The sequence below is a fragment of the Furipterus horrens genome, unplaced genomic scaffold (genome assembly GCF_987537825.1).
Source record: "Furipterus horrens unplaced genomic scaffold, mFurHor1.1.pri manual_scaffold_2, whole genome shotgun sequence".
In the NCBI taxonomy this organism is placed as follows: domain Eukaryota; kingdom Metazoa; phylum Chordata; class Mammalia; order Chiroptera; family Furipteridae; genus Furipterus; species Furipterus horrens.
This window is the reverse complement of record NW_028327172.1, coordinates 170,193,790-170,202,165: the sequence shown is the minus strand read 5'-3', so window position 1 is coordinate 170,202,165 and position 8,376 is coordinate 170,193,790. Positions and strand designations below refer to the sequence as shown.

Sequence of the window (8,376 nt, the reverse complement as noted above, 5' to 3'; positions counted from 1 at the left end):
TATATTTTGCTTTTGGGGGGTGAAATGCTCTGTAAATATCAATTAAATCCATTTGATCCAGGATATTTTTAATGTCACAATATCCTTGCTAATTTTTTGTTTCGACGACCTATCCATTCTTGATAGCAGATGTTAAAACCCCCTATGATGACTGTATTGCTGTCAGTTTCCCTCTTAAAGTCTTCCAAGATTTTCCTTATGTATTTAGGTACTCCTTTGTTGGGTACATATATGTTTACAAGGGTTATATCCTCTTGCTGGACAACTCCATTAAGTATTAGGTAATGACCTTCTTTGTCTCTTGTTACAACCTTTGTTTCAAAGTCTATTTTGTCTGAAATAAGTGTTGCTATCCCAGTTTTTATTTCATATCCATTTGCCTGGAATATTTTTCCATCCCTTCACTTTCAGCCTATTCTGAGGTGGGTCTCTTGTAGATAGCATATATGTGGGTCATGTTTTTTTATCCATTCAGCTAACCTATATATTTTGATTAGAGCACTTATTCTATTTACATTTAAGGTTATTATTGATAGGTATTTATTCGCTGCAACTTTTTCCCTTTGTGCCTATGTTCCTCTCTCTCTTTTTTTCAAGTTTTAACTTAATATTCAGATGAGGTCAAAACTAAAGCTGAAAGTTGCTATTATAGAATAAAATTCTCAAGACAATAAACCTGAAAACTTTTCCCAGAAAATAAATTGAACCATCGCTTCAATCTATTTACTTAAAATATTATTTCTCAAATGTTTGAAAATGGTATTATTATGCAGAAATAATCATTTCTCACTCTGTTGACCACTATATTGCTCCTATGTGTAGTCAATGTACCACACATTTACTATATCAAATAGATTAGTATAAGAGGAAGATATGTTTTATCAACTATAGTCAGAATTGACTACTCCTGGCAGTAATGTTGCCCTTCCACTCGAGTAGCAACTGGATTAAAGTCTTGCCTCCTCTGCATCTCTGGACTTAAAGCTTTGGTCAAATAGTGGTTATGTAATTTGATCAAAGTAACCTCACAAACAGAATCTCTGTGCATTGTTTGAAGAAAATGCCTTCTGAACATTTTCAGAAGCAAAATCAACATTCTTGCTCTCAAATTTTTATTTTTAATATTATTTATGAACTTAATATTTTAATTTACCCTTAAACCTTGTATATAGAAATGTGGCAATGTAGCACCATAAGTTGACTTTTAAAATAACAAAAATAGTCTCTGAATTTCTACCCTCACCTTAGCTTTCACTGGAAGTAGAAAAATTTCAGCATCCCCCCTGGAGTAGCATAAGAAATGAATCCTCTTGTCGGCTCCTTGCGCTCAGCAGCCACGATGGCAGGAGCAGCTGCAACTGGTGGCTGAGCCGCAAGGATCAGTTCCCTGGGTTTCGTGGTCCGAGACTTCCTTCAGGGCATCCAGAAAGCAAACCAAAATGGAGTATGGGTGGAAATCTGACAAGCAAGGGCCTCAGCAAATCCTGCAGCTGCTGAAGGAGTCCCAGTCTCCAGAAACCATCACCCAGAGAACCATGCAACAATTCTAGAAACTAGAACAACTCAATCAATATCCAGATTTTAACAACTGCCTAATTTTTGTTCTGACAAAATTAAAATCTGAAGATGAACCCACTAGATCATTGAGTGGCCTCATTTTGAATAATGTTAAAGCACATTTTCAGAACTTCCCAAATGGTGTAACAGACTTTATTAAAAGTGAGCATTTAAATAATATTGGTGACTCCTCTCCTTTGATTAGAGCCACTGTAGATATTTTGATTACAACCATAGCCTCCAAGGGAGAATTGCAGAATTGGCCTGACCTCTTACCAAAACTCTGTAGCTTATTGGATTCTGAAGATTACAACACTTGTGAGGGAGCGTTTGGTACCCTTCAGAAGATATGTGAAGATTCTGCTGAGATTTTAGATAGTGATGTTTTAGAGCATCCTCTCAACATCATGATTCCAAAATTTTTACAGTTCTTCAAGCACAGTAGTCCAAAAATAAGATCTCATGCTGTTGCATGTGTCAATCAGTTTATCATCAGTAGTACTCAAGCTCTGATGTTGCACATTGATTCTTTCATTGAGAATCTCTTTGCGTTGGCTTGGGATGAAGAACCAGATGTACAGAAAAATGTGTGCCGGGCACTTGTGATGTTGCTTGAAGTTCGAATGGATCGCCTGCTTCCTCACATGCATAATATAGTTGAGTACATGCTGCAGAGGGCCCAAGATCAAGATGAAAATGTAGCTCTAGAAGCCTGTGAATTTTGGCTCACTTTGGCCGAGCAGCCAATTTGCAAAGATGTACTTGTAAGGCACCTTCCTAAGTTGATTACTGTGTTAGTGAATGGCATGAAGCACTCAGATATAGATATTATCCTACTTAAGGGTTGAAGAAGAAGAAACAACCCCTGATAGCGAACAGGACATAAGGCCGCGCTTTCACCAATCAAGGACAGTGACCCAGCAGCACGACGAAGACGGCATCGAAGAGGACAATGATGACGTCCACGACATTGACGACGACGACACGATCTCAGACTGGAATCTGCGAAAATGTTCTGCTGCTGCCCTAGATGTTCTTGCAAACGTGTATCATGATGAGCTTTTGCCACATATTTTGCCCCTTTTGAAAGAATTACTTTTCATCATGAATGAGTTGTTAAAGAATCAGACATCTTGGTTTTAGGAGCAATTGCGGAAGGTTACATGCAAGGCATTATTCCATACTTGCCTAAGCTCATTCCTCACCTTATTCAGTGCCTCTCTGATAAAAAGGCTCTTGTGAGTTCCATAACATGCTGGATTCTGAGCCGCCATGCACACTGGGTAGTCAGCCAGCCCCCAGACACATACTTGAAGCCATTAATGACAGAATTGCTAAAGTGTATCCTGGATAGCAACAAGAGAGTACAAGAAGCTGCCTGCAGTGCCTTTGCTACCCTAGAAGAGGAGGTTTGTACAGAACTTGTTCCTTACCTTGCTTATATACTTGATACTTTGGTCTTCGCATTTAGTAAATACCAACATAAGAACTTGCTCATTCTTTATGATACTGTAGGAACATTAGCAGATTCAGTAGGACATCATTTAAACAAACCAGAATATATTCAGATGCTAATGCCTCCACTGATCCAGAAATGGAACATGTTAAAGGATGAAGATAAAGATCTCTTCCCTTTACTTGAGTGCCTATCTTCAGTTGCCACAGCCCTGCAGTCTGGCTTCCTTCCTACTGTGAACCTGTGTATCAACGATGTGTAAACCTGGTACAGAAGACTCTTGCACAAGCCATGCTGAACAATGCTCAACCAGATCAATATGAGGCTCCAGATAAAAATTTTATGAGAGTGGCTCTTGATTTACTCAGAGGTCTGGCTGAAGGACTTTGAGACAATATTGAACAGCTAGTGGCCTGAGGTAACATTCTAACCCTAATGTATCAGTGCATGCAGGATAAAATGCCAGAAGTTTGACAGAGTTCCTTCGCCCTGTTAGGTGATCTGACAAAAGCTTGCTTTCAGCATGTTAAGCCTTGTATAGCTGATTTCATGCCAATATTGGGAACCAACTTAAATCCAGAGTTCATTTCAGTCTGCAATAATGCCACATGGGCATTATTGGAGAAATCTCCATTCAAATGGGCAGAGAGATGCAGCCTTATATTCCTATGGTGCTGCACCAGCTTGTAGAAATCATTAACAGACCCAACACACCCAAGATGCCATTAGAGAACACAGCAATAACAATTGGTCGTCTTGGTTACGTTTGTCTTCAAGAGGTGGCCTCCATGCTGCAGCAGTTTATAAGACCCTGGTGCACCTCTCTGAGAAACATAAGGGACAATGAGGAGAAGATTCAGCATTTCATGGCATTTGTACCATGATCAATGTGAATCCCAGTGGAGTAATCCAAGATTTTATTATTATTTTTTTTGTGTGTGTGATGCTGTTGCATCATGGATTAACCCAAAAGATGATCTGAGAGACATGTTCTGTAAGATCCTTCATGGATTTAAAAATCAAGTTGGACATGAAAATTGGAGGCGTTTCTCTGACCAGTTTCCGCCTCCCTTAAAAGAGCATCTTGCAGCTTTTTATGGTGTTTAACCTCATAAACTTAAGCTGCAGTCCCATAATTAGGGGGTCTTCAGTGTTGGAGACTATGAGGGAGCCTCCGCACCCAGGGAAAATGTTACCCTTTACCAGGGGGGAGAGTAAACCAGTAGGGAATACAGTACAATCCCAACCCTACTGGGAGGGGTGGGAGGGAGGTGTTGCCGTCACTGTATTAAGTCGATGTTGGGAAACACTTTAACATCTGGAGCCTTTGTGGGTGGAAATCTGTCTTCAATTACAACTCCGCACTGGATGTAAAGAAGCAAAAACTATTCAGTCTTCTCACAAAATAGTACATTCTGGAATATTACAGGGAATTGTAACAAAGCAAGAACTATATAAATGATGCATAGAGATAAAAGAGAGGAAAATTTCTATAGCACACAATAAAGAAAACCTAAGAAAGGGAGTCACAAACAGTAAAGAAGCTTTTTTATTTTTAATTTAAAAGTTTTTTACAAATTTCCCCAGATGATGGGAACTCGTTTTTGCATGCTGATAGAGAACTACACAAATGAAGCTAATAGTGTTAAAAATCAGCTTCCCAACCCATAGTAGAAGCAGGTTCTTGGAAGCAATTGAAGGTACCCCCCAAAAAGTTGGAAATAAAAAAATCAAATTTAAACAAAGAAAAAAAGAAGAAATGAATCCTTATAGTAGATACCATGTAAGAAATACTTGCATTGTCAAGCTTATCAATTATGTTCTTCTTTAGCAGATTCCAGCAAATGAAGTATTTTATCTTTAAGAAATTCGTTAATCCTAAATCCTCCTTGTTGGTATTGTTATGTGTCTAGGTAGACTTTTAAAAGTAGTAGCTACTCCTCCATTCTTTTTGAAATTTTGTATGTAAATTTGACAAGGCAGTTCCAAAACCTTTTGAATGTCTTGATGTTTGTCTTTTATTGAGAAAGAAAAATAAGTGACCCACCGTCTTAGAGTCAGTACTCTTACAATGATAACCTGGGCTATAATTCCTTTCTAAACATACTAGTGAAGGATGTGAACATAAAATATCTTCAAAGTCTTAAATCATGCATACCCCTCATGATGTCTTTTGCAATGTCAATGACAACACATGATGTATTGATTTTCCTTTTTAAGGATGTTTCCCAATCAGATTTGCTATGTTGTTCACTGTTTAAGATCCAGACTTTTCTCAAAAAACTGGTAAACTAAACTAGAAGAAGTCAGTTTAGATATTCCAGGAATAAGACTGAAATAGGCATTTGGTGGTTTGGTCTTCTAAAATTTGAGACCAAATGAATGAATTTATTTTTAGCTGAGTAGTGAGGCCAAGATAAACTTTAAAGCATTATAATTTGCAATAAAATAACTATAAAAATAGAGAGACAAAGATTAAAACTGAAGGAGTTAATGTATTCATTCAACAATGTTTTATTGAGTAGTTGCTTTATGCCAGACACTATGTCAAGCACCACTGACAAGTAATGAACCCTACAGATACAAGTCCCTCCCCTCAGTGATGTTTACATTTTAATTTAGAGGGGTGGATGGAATAAACAATAACAATAAATATACAAACAGGTGTCAGGTGGTGATAAATGCAAGTGGAAATAAAGTATCTGAAAAGAAATAAAGAAAACCATCCCCCATGCAATAGCATCAATAAGAATGAAACACTTGGAATAAATGTAACCAAGGAGATGAAAGATATGTACATTTAAAACTACAAGATTTTGATGAAAGAAATTTAGGAAGACACAAAAAAATGGAAAGATACCCTAAATTCATGGATTAGAAGAATTAATATTGTTAAAATGTTCATACTAAAGCCATCTACGGACTCAATGCAACCACTATCAAAATTTCAATGGCATTTATCACAGAAATAGAAAAAACAATTCTAAAGTGTGTATGGAACCACAAAGACCCCAAATAGCCAAAGCAGTAAAGAGAAAAGAAGAGCAGATACAGCACCACAACGTGGTGAAACAGGTCGCCCATTACTGATGAATACCTAAGGCTCTGCCCCATACAACATAGTAGAAGTGACAGCTCTCCCTGGGACACAGAAGCAAACAAACACAGAAGAATTCCGGCCAAGATGGAGGCCTAGACTGACACGCTCCATATCCCTCCACAACTAAGAAGGAATACAACTACCGCAAAACCAGAAATAACCAGAAGTTCCAGAAAATAAATGGAAGTCAACGTATAAAGTTATAAAGAAGTAGTGCTTGTCCAGACAGGTAGGAGGGGCGAAGCTGGGGAGGAGAATTCAAGCAGTACTGTCCATGGCAGCAGCAGCGATGGAGGCAGGGCGGCAGTAAGCACAGACATCCGTATTTAGGGGGAGGCGAGAAGTGCCTGGGGAGCAAACCCTGCTGCAGACCAGACCCATCAGCTTGTGATTTCAAAGCCGGGGAAGGCAGACCCCCATTGCCTTGGACTGTGAGGCCCGGAGGGGATGGGGACAGAGGAGGAGGCTCTTGGTCTCTCAACAGAGAGTGAATGGCAGGAATCCATCTTGGATGCCCACCCCCACAGAAAACACCATAGCATGGTGAGACGGCTCACCCAGTTGTGATGAGTGCATGGGGCTTTGCCCCCTGTAGCGTAGGAGGTGTGACAGCCCTGCCCAGGAAGCAAAGGTAAACACAAAATGGTCAGGATGGCACAGATCATGATACAGATCCCAGTGATGCAGCTGACCAGACAGCAAATATCTAATCTAATGAAGCAGCAGATAGGAAATCTTTCTGAGGCTCAGTTCAGAGCTTTGGTTATAAGAATGATTACAGACCTGACAGCAGATCTTAAACAAGACGGGGAAGGAATGAAGGCCAGTCCTCCTGACACGAACAAAAACATATATGAAACTAGTGGTGAGGGAGAGAAAACCAGGGATCAAATCAACAAATCGAAACAGAGGGAAGGAACGAACAGTCAGCCAGTGCAGAAAGAGGAAACAAGAAGTGAGAGAAATGAGGAGAGCCTCAGAAACTTACTGGACAGCTATAAGCGGGCCAACATCTGAATCATAGGGCTGCCAGAAGGTGAAGAAGAACTAGAAATGGAAAAATTATGTGAAAAAACAATGAAGCAGAACTTCCCTAACTTGGGGAAGGAAATAGACTTACAGGTCCAGGAAGCACAGAGAGTTCCAAAAAAACTGGACCCAGGGAGAAACACACCTAGACACATTATAATCAAAATGTCAAAAATTAAGGATAAAGAGAGAATATTAAATGCAGCAAGAGAGAAGGATAGAATTACGTACAAAGGAGTCCCAATAAGACTATCAGCTGATTTCTCAAAAGAAACTCTGCAGACAAGAAGGGATTGGTAAGAAATATTCAAAGTAATGTAAGTCAAAAACCTACAACCACGATTACTCTATCCAGTGAAGATGTCATTCAGAATAGAAGGGCAGAGAAAGTGTTTCCAGGACAAAGTAAAACTGAAGGAGTTCATCAGATCCAAACCACTGTTATATGAAATGTTAAAGGGACTTGTTTAGGAGAAAGAGTATCAAAACTATGAACATTAAAATGAAAACTGTATCACAACAACCAACAACAGAAGCTAGAGAATTGAAACAAAAGCAGACTAAGTAGACAATGAGAGTGAGAAAAGAATTATAGGTATGGGGAACATTTTGGGGGAAGATAAGTGGGGAGGGGGAAGCAGGAAAATGGAGGGAGATGGTACAGGAATTAAGAAGCATAGTAGGAGGGAGTGGAGTAGATAGGAAGATGTTGAGAAGAACTATATGCACAACCAATGGGCATGGACTAAGGGGGGGGACAACTGGACGGAGGGGAGGTCACTGGGTGGAGGGGAACAAAGGGAAAAGAAATTGCAACAAATGTACTAGCATAAACAATAAAGCATATTAAAAATAAATAATTAACTAAATAAAAAATAAAAGAAGAGCAAAGCTGTAGACATGACACTTCCTGATTTCAAACTGTAGTACAAAGCTATAGCAGTCAAAACAGTCTGATATTGTGATAAAAACAGACACATACACCAGTGGAACAGAATTGAGAGACCAGAAATGAATACTCACCTATCCAAGGGAGCCAAAAATACCCAATGGGGAAAAGGATAATAGTGTCTTCAATAAATGGGGTTGGGAAAACTGAATAACTACATACAGAAGAATAAAATTGGATCCTTATCTTACACTACTCACAAAATTTAACTTAAAATGGATTGAAAAGTTAAACATAACTAAAACTATAAAACTCCTAGAAGAAAATATGGGGTCTTGCCATTGG

General features: G+C 39.0%; 1 pseudogene; it reads left to right on the top strand.

The window, feature by feature from the left end:
• Nucleotides 1-1,433: 1,433 nt before the first annotated feature.
• LOC150019963 (transportin-1 pseudogene) lies at nt 1,434-4,120 on the top strand (annotated as a pseudogene).
• The last annotated feature ends 4,256 nt before the right edge of the window (nt 4,121-8,376 follow it).